Raw genomic sequence first — 21326 nt, 5'->3', positions numbered from 1 at the left:
GCAATGACCACTGCTGCCATGGGGAATCGACTGCGAAAGGAATCTTATCAGAATCACCGAAAACCCTGACTAGTAACACCATGGGGAATCACCGAGAGGGACCCGGCAATGCAGCAAGAGGAAAAAAAGCATGAAAAAGTCAGAAAAATGAAGGTTTTCCACAAGGTCAAAAAGTCAAAAGTGAGCTGATTCACACTGCAAGGCTTACAGAGCCACGGAAAAAGAAAGACTGGAGAGGGACCCTGCGTGGGCGTGTGGTACAGGGCATGCTCTGTGTGCCTAGTCAAAATTCTAGAAATTCTAGAAATTTTGACATGTTTTCCACATCAGGGCTCCATCTGATGATGTCACCCATGTATGCGGACTAACAGCCTGTTGCCTCGGAAAACATCTGTTGCAGGTAAGCAACTCTGCTTTATAAAAGTACAGTTTGGGTTACACTGCGGGAAGTCCAATTGCAATTATTGCATAGACCAATGTTCTTACCTTGTTGGGTTTTCACGGCTGAGCTCATTGAATCTTCACACTGTCTTAGATATCAGGAACTTAATGCCTCTTTAATTCACAATTTGTGGGAATATGGAGTTGTACATCAGTTTTGGAAAAGCATATGGACTACTGTTGTAGGTCAATTATCTAATGAAGTTCCTGTGTCTCCTTCTCCTTTGTATTTTAGGGGCTTCTTTAGAAACTCTGAGTAAGAAAAAAGGTGAATCGTTATTTATTCTTAAATGTTTGGTAGCGAAACGTTGCATATTGAACCAAGCGGTTGACTTCAGCTGCACCAGATACTTTTGGAAGGCAAAACTTATGGAGCTACTATGCTTGGAATATAAAGCGTATGTTTCCAAGCAGCCAGGGCAGAACAAACAACTTACACATATCTGGGGTGTCTATATCCACTCTTTATCTGTGGCTGTCCAAATCAGGTTTAAGCTATCATAAAACAGGGATTTGGTTTGGGGAGTTAGCATTTGTAATAGGGGAACCCTTTAATGATGAATTTTTTTTTTTCATCAGTGTTACTAGATGAGTTTAAACTTAGTTATGCTCCTGTGTGAGGCGGGGTGGGTTTTGGGATTGCAGTACAAGGTAACTTATAAAATGGCTAACTCGATAAAAATATTTTTTTGAAAAAGGCATAGATTCTCATTAAATAAGTTCAGGTTTATGGACTGGCTTGCAAATTGTTCTTTAATCCACTGGGTGGCAGTGGTCTGTATTGTAGAAAATGAAATAGGAGAATGTATTTCAGCACAACATTTTCGATGCACAAATTTTATTACAAGTTCTTATTCTCATGTATTATGATGCATTATGGAATGAGGGGTGAAACTTAGGTCTGCCTTTTGTGCAATTATGAAATATCTTTATAACTAATCTGAGAACATTTTAATAGAACTTTACAGAAGGAAAACTCAGTGAAGACTTTTGGCATGATGGCATAGGCAGAGTAGGCCTAGCGTGCCAAATTTTGAAGATGCCAAATATCTAGGCCAGAGAGGAGCCAGCTTCACCATGGCACTCTATCTATGGGTGCCAAAATCGTAAATTCGGCCCTATGGAGACATGGCTATAAATAAGAAACATGGCTATAAAATGATATGCTCAAAGATTCAGCTTGCCTCTGTTTTGTAGGAGATTCCCACAAATAGTGGCCAGCATTCTTCAGGTGAGACAAACCGATTACATTCAATCTTCCATTTCTAGCTTCTTTAGTTTTTATTATTAGCCTACCTTCCTATAGGAAAACTGACCGTATAAGATCACAGAATCTGTGTTTGTCTCCACTTAGTAACTTTTGAACCATTCACTCAAATTTGTGCCATAGATAAGGGTGCATGAAAAGTCTACCATTTTAGCAGTTAGAATTCCTTTCTTTTCTTTAGGCAAACAGGCCAGTTCATAAGAAATCTTCAGGAGATCAGGGCACATGGTGCTATCATTAAGTATTTTTAAAGCTTCTCTGCCATTGCTTGATCGCGAGCATTTTTAAATTTGGTTTGCTGTTAGTTAGTAGGGATGTACTTTCATTTGAAACAAAATAGGAAATGAAAGAAAAATGAACAAAATGCTGTTTGTTTCATTTCCAAACCCCTCCTTCCATGACCCCTGGGGTCTTCCCGGGGCAGGAATGTTTCCCAGTGGCTCCTGCCTCACCAGTGCCATGTTCCAGAGTGGCACTGGCCTATGATCAGCTGGAATATGACACAGGTGGAACAGAAGTGGCCCAGGGATTGCTCCTGCTTACCCACTGTCCGGGGACAGTGGGTAAGCTGGGAGAAGAGTCTAGAGGGAGTGGGTTTATTTTTGGTTTGTTTCTTTTAAATGTAGTGATTATTGTAAAATAGTACAGGCTAAAACTAACCAGGGGAAAAAAATGACCCCTTCCTCCCCAAAGTTCTTTATCCTCAATAAAAGGAAGAAAAAAAAAATATCTTGTAATCTTCTATTGGTTAGCAGCCGTGTTAATCAGCCAGCTCTTTCTTGCCTAGTTTCCTATAAAGAAAAAAAAAACGTTGAATGTCCATATGCTTAATACACAGAAATTCACATAACTTGTCATAACCATTTGTAAATTTCTGTAGATAGAAAGGAAAGGAGGCATCATGAAATGTTCACGCATCTCCTTGTTTCAGGCAGGATCCCTTTTTTTTTCTCCCTCTTGCTGTAGTTACAGTGTCTGAGCTGTAAACCGAGGATGGTCTCTTATAGCCTTTTGGCTGAGCTTGAGAACCCATACAATACAGTATGGAGGGTTAACATTCTGCCATCTAGCCCCACCTGAAACTTTGGACCCTGGCCAAACCAGGAAACTAAAACCTCCTGGGAAAAAAATGTTCCTACTTAAAACACCAGTGTAGGTCTCTTAAACGCAAAGGTTTCTCATTGAGCTTTCCACCCTGAGAATAGCTGACTACAGGCTTGTTTCTGCTTTTGTGACAGTCTAAGGACTACCTCCCATGTAAAATAAGTGCTAAAGAATACCTTTTATGGACATCTAAGGCTGGCTAATACAAAGAAGTATATACACACGGATCCTGAAGCATTTGTGGCTAATGCTGTGAGTCAGAGTTAAATGAGCATCTGCTAGCAGCGCATTAAGTGAATCTCTTAAGTAACTTGGAGCCAGATGTACCAAGCGTTTTTCCCACAGAGGCAAAGTGAGGAAAAAAACTGGTCCATCGGAACCTTTAAATGAAAACAAAGTGTTCACATGTACATGAAGAAGAAATCACAAAACATTAAAATAAAACATCTGTTACCAAAGAATGATAACAAAGTCTGATCGATTAGAGCTGAGACAGTCAGATGCTCTCTGAAACTTCCTTAACCAGCGATATACTAACAATCCAATTTTCTGTAGAGGTTTAAGTATTTCATTTTCATGGCTATAATCCATTAAAAATAAAATGTGCATATGCAGACTAAGGACCATACAGAGCCCTTCAGTCTACATGACACAGTTTTAGAATTTGCTCAAAAGCCTCAGCTCTGTACAATTCATGAACCTCCTAAATGACTGTACAGCTGGAGATGTTTGGCCAGTGACACAGTTTCTCCTGCCTCAGATTCTTTGTTTTCCGCTTCATCTTCTCTGGGGTGGGTTTTTTTTTTTTTTACTCCCTCAGATATGGGGAAATTGTTGGAAATTTCTACTGGCAAAAAAGGAATTTTGCAACTTGAAATATATGGTGAATCCACCACCCCCCTCTCCCCGCACACATACATACCACGGTACATGTCAAAACTGCTGCCTTGCAGTGCGGTTTCTCAAGCCTGTCATCCAGTTGGAGCACGTGTTTGGACTGTCTCGTTAGACAACCCTGTTGTAATATGTTTCAACAGTTCGGCTGAAAGAATGTGATTTATAGCAGCACAGTAGTTATCATGAGTTCTTCAGCCTCTGTGCTACCAGATGCAATGAAATGAAGCCCAAGTGAAGCCTGCATCGTGGGAAATGTTTTGCAACCGTGCTGTTATGATACGATATAAAAGGGATGAAGACACGCTAATGATTAAAGGAGCATCAGCAAAAGAAAAAGTATCGGAGGCAGAAGATGGCAGCCCGGGTGGCTAACTAATGCTAACCCCTGAGACGCTGTGTAACGGATATCAGCCCTTCGTATCCCAGTACTCTATGAGGCATGTTCAGTTTTCTCCATGTTACCCTTTTATTTTCTTAACGCTTTACAAGTTTATTGTTCTTTAAGTGTTAACTTTTTAAAAGGGTCACCCGGATGTCTTATGTGCACGCAGCTCTCGGCACACGCACATGGACGCGCCGATTTTATAACATGCCGGCGTCGCCACCACGCACGTCATAAAATCCGATACCCACGGTACAAATGACGCAACGAGGCCTTTCCCCAGTTCCCTCCCTTACACGAATTCATTTTGTTTTAGAACTTACCTGCTCGACGGAGCAGCGGCTAAGTTCCGAACGCCGGCCGGTTGCCAGCGTGCGCTTCACCGGGACGGCACCTAATGGCGCTGTTGCGGCCGGACCCCGCCCTGACCCCACCCCGGTCCTTCCCTTTTTAAAAGCCCGGCACTTCCGCACGTACCAGAAGATAATGTGCGTGGCTGGGCTACTCTGAAAATGCGCTTGGCACGCGTGCGGCCCAGCCACACGCTTATCTCTCGATATTGTCACACGCCGGGATTTAAAATTTCCCCGCAGGCGTTTGTGGGTGGCTTACAGAGATACCTTCTATGTGACCATAGGCCAGGTAAGAGGTTTTCATTCAGTGCTGAACTAATTTTCCCATAGTTTTCAGATTTCCTCCAGTGCTCTGGTGCCGTCCAATTGAAAAGTTGAACTATGTCTGAGTAAGAACCATAAGAAATACCATACTGGGTCAGACCAAAGGTCCATCAAGCTCAGCATCCAGTCCCTGACAGAACCAATCTAAGATCCAAGAACCATAGGATACCAAATAGGTCCAGTCCTTTTTGCACATACCCAGGAATAAGCATATTTATTTATTTTTATGAAGGAGTTTTATGTACCGTCATTCCAAAAAGAGATCACAAAGGTTTATAGGATTATCATTCATATTCATGGTCAACATACTGCCAGCTTTGTTCACAGTCCCATTTGTTTTCCTGGGGTGAAGGGAGGCAACTCCCACCCACTAATGCCTTCTTCCCCAGGTGGAGGCACCAGGCGCCAAGAACGTGAGGACCGACGGAGTCTGCCCTGGGGGGAGCTCCCGCCAGGTCGGTCCCACACCCAGGAACGCTCCCACAAGTGTACATGGCTAATAGTGGTTTGTGAACTGTTCCTCCAAGAACGTGTCTGAAAACACTTTTTAAACCCACCTATGTTAATTGCTTTCACATCTGCTGGCAATAAATTCCTTAATGTAATTGTGCACTGAGTGGAAAAATACTTGCTCAGATTTTGTCTTGTTACCTATTAGCTTCATGGAATGTCGCTAGTACTATTGGAAAGGTAAATAACCATAAGAACATAAGAACATGCCATGCTGGGTCAGACCAAGGGTCCATCAAGCCCAGCATCCTCTTTCCAACAGTGGCCAATCCAGGCCATAAGAACCTGGCAAGTTCCCAAAAACTAAGTCTATTCCATGTTACTGTTGCTAGTAATAGCAGTGGCTATTTTCTAACTCAATTAATAGCAGGTAATTCATTCCACCCCATCATGATTTTATAGATCTGTCATATATCCTCAGCTATCTCCTCTAGGCTCAAGAGTAACCTATTTAGCCTTTCTTTGTAGGGGAGCCATTCTATCTCCTTTATTATTTTGGTCACCTGTCTCTGTACCTTTTCTAGCTCTGTTTGTATCTTTTCTGAGGTGCGGTGGCCAGAACTGCACACAGTACTCTATTTATCTATTTATTTATTTGTTTGTTTATTTATTTATTTAATAGTTTTTTTTATACCGAGTTATAGCTAGCAGCCTTCACTCCGGTTTACAACTTAATACATTTAACATAAAACATAAATACAGAGAAACTGAGGGGTCATTAAACTACCTTAATACAATCAAAAAACTTCAACCGTTTATAGCAGGGAATCTCTTTGATCAAACAATGTAATTTATAATTTAAAACATTCTGTGACATATTCTTAGCAGTTCCATTGTCTTTCCAATAAAGGTTATGCATGGAGTCTGTTATGTTATGTTATTTGAGATTAACCAATACCATCTTTGAAAGTTTGGCTAAATATCCATGTTTTGAGCTCTTTTTTAAATGACTTAATGTTGCTTTGTGAGCTCAAGTGCTCTGGTAGTGAGTTCTATAATTTTGGACCGGCGATGGATATGGCTCTGTTCCTTGTGGTGGAAAGCTTGGCTAAAGGGAGTGATGGTATCTCTAGCTGTAGTTTACTTGTTGTTCTGGTTGTACGTTACGATCTGTGAATGTGAATGACATTATCAAGGGCCGTGTTATCTGTTTTGTAAATTGCGTTGTGTAGGACTGTTAGTATTTTGAACTCAATTCTTTTGTCAACTGGAAGCCAGTGAAGACTGCTGAGCACGGGTGTGATGTGTTCTGATTTCTTTTTGCCGGTTAGGACTCTTGCTGCGGCGTTCTGTAGAAGTTGGCTTTAATGTCGCTTTCGGTAGACCTATCAAGAGAGAATTGCAGTAGTTGAGGCTGGTGAAGATGAGTGATTGTAGGACTGTTCTGAAGTCTTTTTGATGAAGCATCGGTTTAAGGTGTTTGAGTATTTGGAGTTTGTGGAAACCTTCCTTTGTTTTTGTTGTGATGTGCTCTTTGTAGCTTAGTTCACTGTCAATCCAAATACCTAGGTCTTTTACGTTGTCTTTAAGTTGTATGTGGATGTTGTCTATTTGGAAGGATGAGTTGGTATTGGGTCCTGAGTTCCTTCTTTCGATTAGGATGCATTCAGTTTTGCTCATGTTGTCATAGTTTTAAGTGATTTAGCATGTTTTTGATCGCATCAAGGTGAGAGGCAGCTAGTCTCAGTGCGTCTTCTGTGGTGGATGTAATTGGAATGAGAAGTTGTATGTCGTCTGCATACATGAAGTACATTATGCCAAGGCTTGATAGGAGTTGGCATAGGAGAAGTAGATAGATATTAAAGAGTGTGGCCAAAAGAGCTGACCCTTGAGGTACTCCTGTTTCAAGGGGGATGGCTTCTGATGTGTTGTTGTTGATGGTGACTTTGAAGTATCTGTCTTTTAGATAAGAAGTGAACCAGTCCAGAGTTTTGCCTGATAGCCCTATGTTTGCTAGACTAGATATTAGATTTTTGTGGTCAACTGTGTCAAATGCAGCGGAAAGGTCGAGAAGGATTAGTATGTGACCTACTTTGTTATCAAATCCTCTTCGTATATTGTTGGATAGACTGAGCAGTAGCGTTTCCGTGCTGAGGTTTCTCCTAAAGCCGTGTTGGGTGGGATATAGTATTTTGTGGTTCTCGAGGTGTTCACTGAGTTGTTTTAGGACTGCTTTTTCGGTCATTTTCGCAAGTAGGGGTAGGTTTGATATTGGACGGTAGTTGTTCAAGTCATCTGGGTTCAGGTTCTCTAGGTGTGGCTGCACCATGGATTGATACAGAGGCATTATGATATTCTCCATTTTATTTTCCATTCTTTTCCTAATAATGTGTAATATTTTTATTTGCTTTTTTGACTACTGCTGCACCCTGAACTGAGGATTTCAAAATATTGGGACTCGAGATCCTTTCTGTGTGTGGTGACACCTAATATACAACCCAGCATTGTGTACTTATAGTTTTGGATTTTTCCCTATATGCATCATTTTGCACTTGCCCACATTAAATTTAATTTGCCATTTAAAAGCCTAATCCCAGTGTCTCACAAGGTCCTCTTGCAATTCTTCACAACTGGCTTGTTATTTAACTGCTTTGTGGCATCTGCAAATCTGATAACCTCACTCATCACTCCCTTTTCCAGACCATAAATATATTAAAAAGCACTGATCCCAGGACAGATCCCTGGAGCAGTCTACTATTTTCCTTTCTCCATTGAAAAAAAGACTCTTCAGTCCTAATCTAGTTTCCTGTCTTTTTTAGCCAGCTGCTATCCACACTAAGACATCACCTCCTATCCCTATCCTGATGAGCTTTTCATGAGGAACCTTTGTCAAAGGTCTTTTGAAAATTCAGATACACTAAATCAGTGGTTCCTAACCCTGTCCTGGGGACCCCCCAGCCAGTCGGGTTTTCAGGATATCCACAATGAATATGCATGAGTGAACATTTGCATGCACTGCCTCCATAACATGCAAATGTTCTCTCATGTATATTCATTGTGGATATCCTGAAAATCCAACTGGCTGGGAGGTCCCTAGGACAGGGTTGGGAACCACTGTACTAAATCAACCAAATCACCAAATCCAACAGATGTGTAAGATTTTCCTTTGCTAAACCCATGTTCGCTCTGCCCAAGCATGCTGTAAATAGGGATTAACTCGGATGATGGAGCATAGATCGCGAATCAATAATGGAGTTTTGTCCGCGCCATTGGTCAATCACTGCGCTGAGCATGGTTACAGCTTTGATGACTTAAAATGGACCATTATCGAACAGGTTACTGTGAAGTCTATGTGGGATGATTTGACTACCATTCTCAACCGAAGAGAACAGTATTGGATTTTTAAATTAAAAACTGAGACACCTTCAGGTTTAAATGATTTGATTGACTGGTCGTCCCTCCTATGAGCGGTTTTCAGGAAGGAGGAGCCCTTTTGACATCTAGCCATGTGCACAATCACGTGATGGTAATGTCCCTTTAAACCAGGGACGCTGACAAGGGTGAGCAGGTTCGCCATCTTTTTTTGAAGACGGAAACAGATGGAGCAGCGTTTAGACGAGCTCGTTATGGATTTGAAAAAGGCTACATCTACTTAAACACTTTGGATATAATTTGAGTGGACCCTCCTGAAGAAGATTCGTCGAAACTGGGCCTCGGTGGGGCAAGTGCCACTGAAAAAGATCCGCGTTTTGAACAACAATCTAAGCTAAGTAATTTTCTGTCTCTCTAGGGATTGGTGACCTGAAACCCTTGGTTCAGCACACAGTGTTTCACTTTGTTCTTAAACTTCTCTAAAATATTTAAATGGACTGAGCAGTCAATAAGATAAAAGACGCAAGTTGGTTAAGCAACATCAATTTTTAATCATATATAACAAATAATAAAAAATAGGACAAATAAAAATTCTTTTGTAAAAATTAAAAGTGGTGGAAGGTGGTGCTCATGATTATAATACTAAATTGAGCTAGACACCAAGGTTTGGTGTTCTGGTAATTATATGAAGCATCATCCTACACTTCATAATCTTTTTATAATTGGGGGACACTGAGGTGTATTTATAAAAAATTGTTCCTTAAAAAAATTTAAGACATACTTTATTTAATGAGAATAACATTCGATTAGTGTGCGGGTTCATTTTGTGGATGTAAATAAGGATTAGGCAAACATCCGGGATGGTTGAAGCGCAATGGATCCTGCCTGGAAGCAGAAGAGTGAACTTTACTAAATGACCTTTAAGATCCCTTTCAGCCTTATATTTCTATGATTGGAGGTGCTAGGCCAGAATTGGTTATATATTGTGACCTTTTATCCTTATTCTGAAGCTGATACAGAATAGTAGCACAGATACCAATAATTCACTTTTTATATATGTATAAGTTCCTATTCTTTACAGGTATGTAAACTTTTTTTTTCTTCTAAATAGGTAAATGTTCTTTAACTTCTATCATAGTTTTAATTATCTGCTACTGTGCATTTTTCTTAAACCCCAACATCATACCATTACCATAGCAGGCTGATTATCTTCCTATCCTAGTACCCTTTTTTTCTCTCCAATGCACTGTCTATTAGCAGGTTTGCCAAGCATCCTCTTTGAATACTGTAAATAGCGCTGTATGGCATTATTTTGTCACTCTCAGCAGGTCCGTTTTTGTATATTGTTTAATGTTGATTTACTTAGCATTCAGACAGGTTAATCCACACCAGTGGGTTATGTATCCCTGCACTGACATCAGCCTGCAAGCATTCTCTGTCTCCAGCAGATGGTGGATGTGCATCTTCCTACTGGGGATTGCATTAAAAAAATGTGTAGAAGAAGAAAAGAAGGAAGTTAATTTGCCCCATTCTCCTGTGGTGATACCTTATGGTCCCTTCCTCAGTCAAGTTTTCCTGAGGTGATATTTGCGGATCCCTCCATCAAAAGAGTGCCTTGGTCGAGTAGCTGGTTTTCCAGCATGGACTTAGCTGTAGAGAGACGAACAGCTGAGAGGCTAATAGTTGCAGGAAGCCAAGAACAGCGGTGAAGGCCTTTGCCTTCTTCCCCCCGCAGCTGGAGACTGATTCTGTCCTTGGGCAGGACAGGCTGAGCTCAGGTAAAGAGTAATAAAGAAAAGAAAGAGTTATTTTTAGGAATTCCATCCCCCTGCTGGTCTCTGAGCACGGCGTGTTGATCAGACGTCCGTTCCCTTCTCCAGGGGAGCTTGGGAAGTCAAGGCAGCTTGGCGGGTTGAGTAACTTTTTTGGCTAGGCCCCGCTCTCAGGCTTTGCTTAATCACCACGTGGTAGGCCACGGCAGCGTTCGCGTGCTTTTCTGCACACAAGGCTTCTGCGAAATGGTGTCTGATGTTGGTTTATGTTTGCGCGTGCACTTAGGTGGGCACTCAGGTGGCGCCTACATTTTGGGGGTCTGTGGTAAGCACTTATTGCAAGCACAGCTGGGTGCACATTTATCGGACATTTTTTAGAGTGTACTGATAGCGGGTGTTTATCCATGGCACCGGTAGCAAAGAATCCTAAGCGCCTTACCCTTTGTGCTGCTTGCCAATTTCGGGCATCACAGCCTGGCATCCCCTCTAATTTATGTCAGTGCTGCTTGGAGGCTCAGGGAGAATTGTCTCTGACTGATTTTGCTAAGCCCAGGCCTTCCCAGCATGATGCGGGAATGGAAAAGGAGGGAGAACTGCCAGAGATTTTGCCTGGTTTTGGGGCTCCCCTAACTGGTTTGTCAGCGGGGGAAGGTAGTTCAGTGGGCACTTTTTCTTGGGTGGAATTTTTCAAGGGCTGCAGTCCTTTCTTCAGGTGCAGTCGGTGGTCCTGGCCTATCCTAACAATTCAGGATCGTAGGCTGCGGATTCCCGCATCCCTGGTGCTGCGGGTAAGAGTCAGAGTACATCTAGACCTACTGCGGGTCATGCTGATAGGGTCCCAGATGGCACAGATGATGAAACCGATCCTTACTCGCTGGAGGATGAGGAACGTCCTCCAGGATTAGAGCCATGTAGAATAATGTTGCGTCTCTTTCATAGAGATGAGTTGCCGACTCTGATTTCCCAGACATTGAAGAAGCTGGGGGGTGCCAGATGCTGATTCCATGTCTGAGCCAAAGAAAAATCTCATTTTAATTTCTTTGGGTAAAGTATCTGTTTCTTCCCCATTATGGAGGCTATTCAAGAATTGATTGAACTTGAATGGGATTCCTCAGAAGGTAATTTTAAAGGGGAAGGAGCCTTGGAACGGCTGTACCTCCTGGATCCGGCTGCGAGAGAGTAGTTGCACTTTCCGAAAGTGGATGTGCTTGTGTGTGCCATCCCCTGTAGAAGGGGGAGCAGCATAGAAGGATGCGCAGAGAGGAGAATTGAGGCTATCCTGCAGGCCTTTGAAGCAATGGCAATGAATTTGCAGATAGCCTCTTGTTGCTCCTTGGTGGCTCGCTCTTACTTACATCTCTCTCAGGAAGTCGATGAATCTGATGTGAATTCCAGGGCGGTGATGGAACTGGCAGCTGCCTTTTTGGCAGATGCGGGTTGCAACCTGGTCTGTATTTCTGCCAGAGGGGTAGCTTCGGTAATAGTGGCTAGGCTTAGAAATTGGTTGGCCGATAAAATTTCAAAGTCTAATCTTATGAAATTGCCCTTTAAAGAATCACTCTTGTTTGGGAATGAGTTGCAAAAAAGGCCAATAAGCGGGCTGAGTCCCAGGTTCCTCAATTACCAGAGGATAAGAAGCAGGCGCTGCGCTCCTGCGGCACAAGGGGTCATGCTAGGGATTTCAAACGCTTTCAACTGTACAGAACAGCTTCTCAGAGGGCTCGACCTTTGGGTAGGTCTCAGTCCTTTCGTCCCAGGCAGCCCAGATGGGGCGCAGGCTTAAGTGGTGGTGCCCCCTGAACCTCTCAATGAAGGTGTGCTGACACCCCCCCCCCCCCCCCCCCCCCCGGGAACAGAAGACAAAGTTTGCCTCTCTCTCTTTTTTAATGAAGATGGGTTGACCAGTAAGTTCTGGAAGTGATATGAGATGGTTACGCTCTGGAGTTTCTAAGTGTCCCTCAGGATGTTTTCATGGTGTCTCCGTGCAACTCTCCGCAGAAGAGACGAGCAGTTTCAGTGCCCAGGTCTCGAGAAAATATGGGGCAATATTCCATTTATTTTGTTGTGCCCAAGAAGGAGGGTTCCTTTCGCCCCTTCCTAGATCTCAAGGTGAGGTCATTTGAGGGTGATTTGTTTTTGCATGGAAACAGTACGCTCAGTGATAATGGCAGTATAGTCGAGGGAGTTTCTGACATCTCTGGATTTGTCAGAGGCGTACATACATATTCCTATCTGGCTGGAGCATCAATGGTTTCTGTTTCCCTGTTTTGGGGTGACATTATCAGTTTTGAGCGCTGCCCTTCAGTTTGGCCATCACGCACAGAACCTTTTCCATGGTCATGATGGTAGCTGCAGTGTTGAGAGAGGATGGCATTCTGGTCCACCTGTATTTAGACGAATGGCTGATTCTGGCCAAGAGTATGAAACAGAGCCTTCAGGTCTCATGCAAGGTGATCTCCTTGCTACAGGAACTAGGTTGGGTGGTGAACTTGGCCAAGAGCAATCTACAGCCATCCCAGACACTGGAGTATCTCAGTGTTTGTTTTGACTTGAAGCAAGGCGGGGTGTCCTTTCTGGAGATCCACATTCAGAAATTGATGGCGCAGGTGCAGCTGTTGACAGAAACAATACGCCTGATGGTGTGGTCTTATCTACAGGTGCTCAGGTTGATGGCAGTCACACTAGAGGTGGTTCTGTGGACATGGGCGTATATGCATCCTATTCAGCACATACTGTTTGCTTGTTGGATTCCACAATTTCGATACGGCTTCACTTACTGGTAGAGATCAGCATCCAACTGCAGCAGTGGTTACAAGCAGATCATCTAAGAAAGTGAGTTTCCCTATGAACACTGGACTGGCTAGTATGACGGAGGTGAGTCTCCAGGATTGGGGGGCTCACTGTCAGGAGTTGACAGCACAGGGGTGCTGGAGTTGTCTCCCTGGAGCATCAATCAGCTAGAAGCCCGTGCTGTTCAGTTGGCATGCTTGCAATTCGTCGACCACTTGCATGGTCAAGCGGTCCAGATAATGTCAGACAATGCGACGTCGGTGGCTTACATCAGTCGCCAGGGTGGAACCAAGAGGAAATAGCCCAACTCATGGAAAGGGTGGCAATACATCTTCAGGAGATCTCAGCCTTGCACATTGCAGGAAAAGACAATTTAAGAGCGAACTTTCTCAGCAGACGGAGTCTGTATCCAGGAGAATGGAAATTGTCAAATGAGGCATTTCAGCTCATAGTGGACCATTGTGTTATAGTGAGGCTTGGGTGGACCCTTGGACACTGTGGCAGCTGACCACGCCCACGGGGGGAAGACCCGTGAGGGGCCATAGGTCAGGCTCAGCTCTGGACACACAAACACAGATAGTTCTTTAGTTAGACAGTTTGAGAAGCCACCAGAGGTGGCAGTAGTGAGTAGCAGATGTAGCCCGGTTGGGCTAATATTCCCCAGGGTGCTGGAACAGCGGTTCCTCCGGTAGCAGTGCTATAGAGGAGAGAACTGAGAAAGTGAGCACAGTAGAACATTCACAGAGTGCCAAATATGGAGAAGCCCCGAGATAGAGAGAGCTGGCCCTTGAGGAGCGAGTACCAGATCCCTGGAAGCAGAAAGACTTGTTGGCAAAGTACTCACACAGCAGCTCCACGAAGGAGATGGCACTGGCGCTGGAACACGCGCGCCCTAAGGTACCTGAAGAACATGGCGGGAGGCAGTGCCCAAGCCGGTCTGGGGACGCCGGAGAGGACAGTAGGCGGACGCCGCGGCAGCCAGGCATCCGTGAAGAGCAGGAGGAGTCGCAAAAAAGGAAAGGTAGGCGGAGTGAAGTCGTCGGGAAGTGACGGTCGCAACACACTGGAGCCTCTCATTTCTAGACTTGCTGGCGACATCTCATAATGCGAAGGTTCCTTGCTTCTTCAGTCGCAGGAGAGATCTAAAGTCCTTGGGCATCGATGCCCTCATGCAGGAGTGGCCAGAAGACAAGCTTCTATATGCTCTTCCCCATGGCCCGTGTTGGGCAGAATGATTCAGAGAATCGAGAGTCCCACATGGATAGTGCTTCTGGTGACGCCAGATTGGCTCAGGAGGTGTGGTATGTAGATCTGTGAAGGCTCCTGGTGGACTCTCCTATCCAATTACCAGACCACAGGGATCTGCTACAGCAGGGACCTATTCTTCACAAAGAACTGACTCTATTTTGTCTTGCGGTATGGCCCTTGAGAGGGCTCAGTTGCTGAAGCATGGATATTCCACTGCTGTGATTGCTACTTTGCTTCGAGCAAGAAAGTTCTCCACTTGCTTAGCCTATGTTTGGATTTGGTGAATGTTTGAGGCTTGGTGTGAGGATCAAGGGGTTTATCCTCATTCGGTTAAGATCCTGCTCATTTTGGATATTTTGCAGGTTGGATTGATTAAGGAGTTGGTCCTTAATTTATTGAAGGTACAGGTGGCAGCTCTTGCCTGTTTCTGAGGTAATGTGGATGGTGGATCCTTGTTGGCCCATCCGGATGTGGCCCGATTCTTAAAAGGGGTGAAGCCTCTTTATCCTCCCTTGCAGTTACCGGTGCCCTTGTGGAGTCTTAATCTGATTTTGTATTTTTTGGCGGGTCCCACCTTTCAACCATTGCATAGCCCCTTCTTGAGGTTACTTACTTTGAAGATGGTGTATCTTGAGGTATTTGGAGTTTTCTAAACCTGTTAAGAAGTAAACAGGGTGAGTCTGCGGTGCAGGGTCTGATAGCCCGCTTGATTAAGGAGGTAGTCACGGTCGCATATGTGGATGCTAAGCAGCTGTTGCCTAGTCAGGTTAGGGCTCATGCAGTGTCATGGGCGGAGGTTAGATTGTTGTCTCCCATTGAGATTTGCCATGCTGTGACGTGATCCTCCTTACACACCTTTTCTAGGCATTATGGCTTGGATGTGCAGGCCTCCCGCAGCCTTCGCATGTGCGATGTTGATCAGACCGCAGGCAACCTCCCGCCCTGTTCGGGGAATAGCTTTGGTACATCCCACTGGTGTGGATTAACCTATCTGAATGCAAAGAAAGAGAAGAAATTACTTCTTACCTGATAATTTCCTTTTCTTTAATGAAGAGAGGTTAAATCCACTTTGCCGCACTTGGCTGCCTGATAGTGATGATATTGTCCTCCTGAATGGCTGTGTTTCCGGGGATTACTGGTAAGTGTCAGATCCAGTCTCTAGCAGGCCGATACAGTAAAGTCCGCGGGAGAGCGGGTGAATGCGAATGCCGCTCTCCCGGCGCGCACACCGGCCACTTGCCGGTGCGCGCGATGCAGTATTTAAATGAGGCCCGGCGGTAGATCCGGGCAAAAGGAGGCGCTAGGGACACTAGCACTTCCCTAGCGCCTCCTTTTTGACAGGAGCTGTCAGCGGGTTTGATAGCCGACGCTCAATTTTGCCGGCGTCGGTTCTCGAGCCCGCTGACAGCCACAGGCTCGGAAACCGGACGCCGGCAAAATTGAGCATTCAGTTTTCGGCCTGACAGCCGCGGGCTGAATTCAAAATTTTTATTTTTTTTTTTACCTTTTTTTACTCTTCGGGACCTCCGACTTAATATCGCCATGATATTAAGTCGGAGGGTGCACAGAAAAGCAGTTTTTACTGCTTTTCTGTGAATTTTCCCAGTGCCGGAAGAAATTAGCGCCGACCTTTGGGTCGGCGCTAATTTCTGAAAGTAAAATGTGTGGCTTGACTGCACATTTTACTTTCTGTATCCCGCGCGCATACCTAATAGGGCCATCAACATGCATTTGCACGTTGAGGCGCTATTAGGTGCTGTGGGTTGGATGCGCGTTTTCCTCCCCTTACTGAATAAGGGGTAAGGGAAAAAGTGCGTCCAAGACCAGGCTAACAGTGCGCTCAGTCGGAGCGCACTGTACTGTATCGGCCTGTAGGTTAGTGATATTACACTTCTTGCCTGAGCTCAGTGTTTTCCTGTTGAGTACTTGAATGGTTGTCTGTAAATAGTTATGTTCATGTATTGTTTAGTTGTCCACAGTTGGCTTTTGCAGAGAATACTGGCGGGCTGATGTCAGTACAGGGGTATAAATACCATGACGTCAGCTTTGCTCCATCTTTGCTGGTAGAGGTGCATAACCCACAGGTGTGAATTAACCTGTCTTCATTAAAGACAAGGAAATTATCAGGTAAGTAGTAATTTCTCCTTATGAATGCTATGATGTATGTTGCCTAGAACAAGGGGTAGCATGGCCTATAAATTAAATTTAAACAAAAAATTAAGTATTACTCAAGGCTGGATAATTATCTATTGTGTGACCATTTTTGCAGCAAGAGCTTCTGCAGGCTTAACCCATTAGTAGTAGTGGTAAGTCAGACTTTGCCCAATAAGAGTTCAGCTTTCAACAGGACAAAAGCCATTTTTTCCATAAAAGGCATTGACATTTGCTGGGTCACATGCTGTGAGTGACATCACCCGCAGGCTCCTTCCAGTCTCCTCTGAGAGGTGTCCCTGCTTCCTTTGCTCAGTTAGAGCTCACCTGATTTGCTGTGCTGGGAAAGGATTGCCATAAATGGTAATATGAGATGGTCTAGCAATGCATCTGCAACTCAACTTTTTTGTCTGTAAGTGAGGAAGCAGTGAGCATTATAATAAAGCCTGCATGACTCTGGAGAGGAAAAAAAAAAAAGCTTTGCCTGAAGGCAACCTTTTTTTTTTTTTTTTTTGCCTGCACCACAGAGTGATTACAAGACACTTTCAATGCCCTCCTTCTTCACCCCTCAGGCTACCATTCTAATGTAGTTCATGTCTGACTTGTATTCTCTGACAAATTGTCTCTTGCTCTGACCTGCTCATTCTGTTTTTGGTTCTGAGGAAGGGCGGGTCAGCCTCTGAAAACTAGTCAACAGAAGTATTAAGTTAATCCAATAAAAAGATATCACCTTTTATGATCTTTGTTTGCTGTTATTTCCATGCATTCAAGTGGACTAACAGGGAAACCACAGGCTTTGTCCAGATCCTTCAGGAACGTCTCCAGAATAATTCCAAGCTCCAACTACAGATTGTTCTGGGGGAAAAATAAGGGGTGAAAAAGTCAAACAAAAGCAAATGTTTACGTAAGCTAAGAAAAGTGGTGCAAGGCCAGTTTCTTCAGCTGTAAAACAGGAAATGACAGTTTTACAGCAGCAGTTTGTATTTGCTGAATAGTTGCAGTTTGCAGACTAGGTTTTGCTATATGTGTATGTGAATGTGTAGTGTATCAGCCAGCAGATGGGTAATACTTCCAAATACTTTGTAAACCGTTGTGATGGCATTACCGAACGACGGTATATAAAACTCGAGAAATAAATATTTCTCGAGTTTTATATACGAGTTTATAAATATACGAGTTTATAAATACGGATATCGGTATAAAAGAAATGTTAAATAAATTAAATAAATTAAATAAATAAAATTTTGCAAATTGCAGAGGTGTGTAAAAACTGCACGGCAATAAATCTCAATTGGACAGAACGGAATATCCCTCACCCTTCTCCAATATTATCTTTACAGGAAGAGACAATATGGTGCATGAAATATTAAATACAAGTTCTGATTATTTCCTTGAAGCAAAATGTATTAAAATCCTCAAAGAAATAAAGGCCAACTGGAATCCAGATAATCAGTCCTTCTAGTAGTACTTTCTACATCCACAAACCTGAAATTCCTAGCAGTCCAGTCATATCTGGTATTGGTATGCTCAGAGAGGAAATCTCTAAACTAACATGGGATTCTTGACTCTTTTTTTTTTTTTGCAGAAAATGGAAAGAGCTTCATACAAGTCACTTTAGATTCATTAAATGGTAAAGAATACAACGCAGCCGCAACCTCACACTCCCAGTGCTAAAGGTTATAGAATCCCTACGCTGTATGTTACAAATTGCTAAAGATACACAACAAACTATTGCAGAATTCCATCTTATCCACAACTATTATTTCAGCTTTAATAATCTGCATCTTTTTTTCCGTTGATAAGCAGGCTGAGTTAGCCATGCTGTCTGGGTGACGTCATCCGGGCTTCAAGGGGGCAGAGCTATCTCTCTCCAAGCTCACAGAGCTTTTGACTGTGTGCCTGCACAGCTCTTCTCGCGCATACCCTGTAAGTCTTCTTAGTTCGTTTTTTTCTGCGCCCGTCATAGTATTCCAGACTTGTCTCTCCAAAGTTTTTTTTTTCTCCTCAAAATTCTATTCCTTCATGTTGTGAAGCCCGAAACAGCACTTTTAAGTTCTACAATGCCTAAGATACCAGGCTTTAACTATTGTCAATGTGGCAAGATAATGTCGGTGATGGGCTCAAGGCATAAATAGTTATTTATGCCTTGAGCCCAAGCATGACCAGGCCTCCTGCAGGGAGGCTCAGGCTCAGCAGCAGAGGACCGCAAAGATTGCCAAACTCAGAGAAGGATCAAGGTCAGGAACTTATGCCCTCACATGACGGCTGCTCTATCCATTCGTCTCCAGGCCAAAAACCATCATCCAGCCCCGGTTGGAAAGCGGCCTCAATAGGCCCGGTAGATTCCACAGCAGAAATGATCCAGGTGGGCAAAAGTCCTAGCATGCTCCGGATGCAAAAAAGTGGCGATCTGGCCAAACCGGCAGCATCAGAGCTGGGGCTCAAGACTGCATTGCAAGTGGCGGCGGAGCATCAGAAGCAAAGAGAACCCAACTCAGACAAGGCTTCAATGCATCCAAAACAGTCGATGCATCACGCACATGACGCGTCCAATGTGAATTGATGCTTGACGCATTGCCCGTGCGATGCAACGATGCACCACTTGGCCTTGAAGCAGCCCAAGCCCAAGCATATCAACGTACTGATGGCATGCTCGACACATACCGATGCATCAAGCAAGGCCTCTAAGCCCAAATCAATGGCTGACAAAACCGTGAAACGTGTGCCACCTAGAAGGGAAATCACACCTTTGCCAGGCTTGTGGCCAGAGGATCTGCTTCACCTCTCAGATCCAGAGGAAGGGTGAATGTTGTCAGTTCCAGTATGCTCATCTCCATCTTCCATATCAGCCCAGTTGGGACAAACAGTTCACTTCGGTCTCTTCATGGGCTCATACATGTCATTCTCCTATGCTACAGGAGCCGCTGGAAAGAAGACCCAAACTCCCACTCCAAGAGCATTTATCAGGCCAAGGTAGGGCTCCTGAAGACATCCTACCAGCGGCAGTACCCCCACCAAGGAACTGCAGTGGGAAATCCCACTCCCCTCAAAGCTGCTCAGGTGAAGAAGTGGGCCATGTAGAGGGAATGTATTATTTTGCCCAGACCAAATTGGCTGCGCAGGCAATGGACCAGATTTTGTCCATTTAACATTTTTTTTTCTAATTTACTTACTAAAGACCATTCCAGGCTTCTTCATTCAGTGAGCCCATAGGAGGGGGATTGCTCACTACTGATGGAGAACCTTCCTTCTCTGAATGGCAGGGAGGATGATCTCATGGCATGCCCCATTCCACCGTTCTCCCTGCAGCCAGATGAAAGGCCTTGGGAGTTGCTATCAGCTTCACCAGGGAGTCCCACAGGTATTCCTTCAGACCCACCAGAGGAACCACCAGAGCCTTCTTCACTTTCTCTAAATTTGTAAAGAAAGTGGGAGCACACTTAAAGGTAGAAATGCTCAAGATGGGGGCAAGATGGCCACCAGCGAGTAGTCTGTGTAAGACGCCGATCAAGAAGGGTGCTTACCTTTGTTCCTCTTTGGTTTAAGTTATGCCACACACCAAAAGAAAGGGAAGACTAAGAGGGACGATGGAATCGCCCCTGCCAAACTCTTCCCAGCCCCGAATTTAAGGCTTCTTCGCGGGTGCGATGGCATCATCTCTGGTGAGCTCGGTCACTGGAGGAGCAACACGAGAGCACGCGCTCTTCTCCCTGACCCCCGACACCACACTTAGCCCTAGAGAGCCAAGGAGGCCGGCTCCCCGGTGAACAGCGACGCAGCCTTAAGAGCCCTGGAACTGGGAACAATTCTGCCGACTGCAGTTCGGAATGGAAGCCCAACCTTTGGCCAGGAGGCGAGTTCAGAAGCGACCCGAATGTTGGAGGAAGTAAGGAGTTTGTTGCCCGGGAGATCGAAGGAAGTACCATTAACTTCGGCTATCGCTCAAGATCAATTTGGACTTTTAACAGCAAAATCTCAAGGTATGGCGGGTGAAGGGAGCAGCAATTTCGAGGAGGGTGAAAGTCACCTAAGAGCCCTGCTGGCTGGCTCTGATACCTCGATGCGAGGAAATGCAACATTGGAAGGAATATAGCAGGCCTTAAAAGCGATAGAAAAATCTATTCAAATGTTATCGTTTGTAACTCTAGACACCAGGGATCAGACTGTGATAAACAATAGCCTTATAACATAGTAAAAAAAACAGAGGAACTTGAAAAAAGAATTGAAAATACTGAAAAAAGAATTGAAAATACAGAAAATATTCAAAGTAAAATGATTACCTCTGAAAAGACTTGTATAAAAGGCTTGAAGGAGTGGAGAATACTCTTAGAGCACATAATCTGAGAGTACTCAGCTTTCCTGTTCTAAGATTAATCTCTCCACTAGACCTGTTTAAAACATATATACATCAAGTGTTAAAAGTACCAGAAGCTGCTACCCCGGTAATTGTAAAAGCGTATTACCTTCAACAACAGTCTCAGCGAGCCCAGGAAGAGGGTAGGGAACCAGAGGGGAATGCTCCTGAAAGTTTCAATTTAACAAACATCTTGGAATCTTCTTTGGAAACTGTGGTTTCTGAAAGAAAGACTTTGTTAATCTCCTTTGCTTTCCTTTCTGAATGCAACCAGATAATGAAGTTATTTCTTAGAAACATACAATTACCTTTTTATGGAAAACCTATCTGGATATATCCTGATGTAATAAAAACTACACAAATACGTCAAGAATTTTCTACGGATGCGTTTGGAGGTCCTTCAACTGGGGGTAACCTATAT

General features: G+C 44.1%; 1 long non-coding RNA gene across 1 annotated transcript; it reads right to left on the bottom strand.

Annotated features, from left to right (window-relative positions):
* Positions 1 to 561: 561 nt before the first annotated feature.
* On the bottom strand, positions 562 to 21105 carry LOC115095613. The gene is made up of 3 exons (XR_003857827.1): positions 21015 to 21105; positions 17282 to 17406; positions 562 to 693 (listed from the first exon to the last, which is right to left on the bottom strand). It is a non-coding gene; the product is annotated as an uncharacterized LOC115095613 (long non-coding RNA).
* Between the last annotated feature and the right edge of the window lie 221 nt (positions 21106 to 21326).

Source organism: Rhinatrema bivittatum, chromosome 7 (assembly GCF_901001135.1).
Source record: "Rhinatrema bivittatum chromosome 7, aRhiBiv1.1, whole genome shotgun sequence".
Classification (NCBI taxonomy): domain Eukaryota; kingdom Metazoa; phylum Chordata; class Amphibia; order Gymnophiona; family Rhinatrematidae; genus Rhinatrema; species Rhinatrema bivittatum.
Note: the sequence above shows the minus strand (reverse complement) of the source record. Positions and strands in the feature narration are given on the sequence as shown.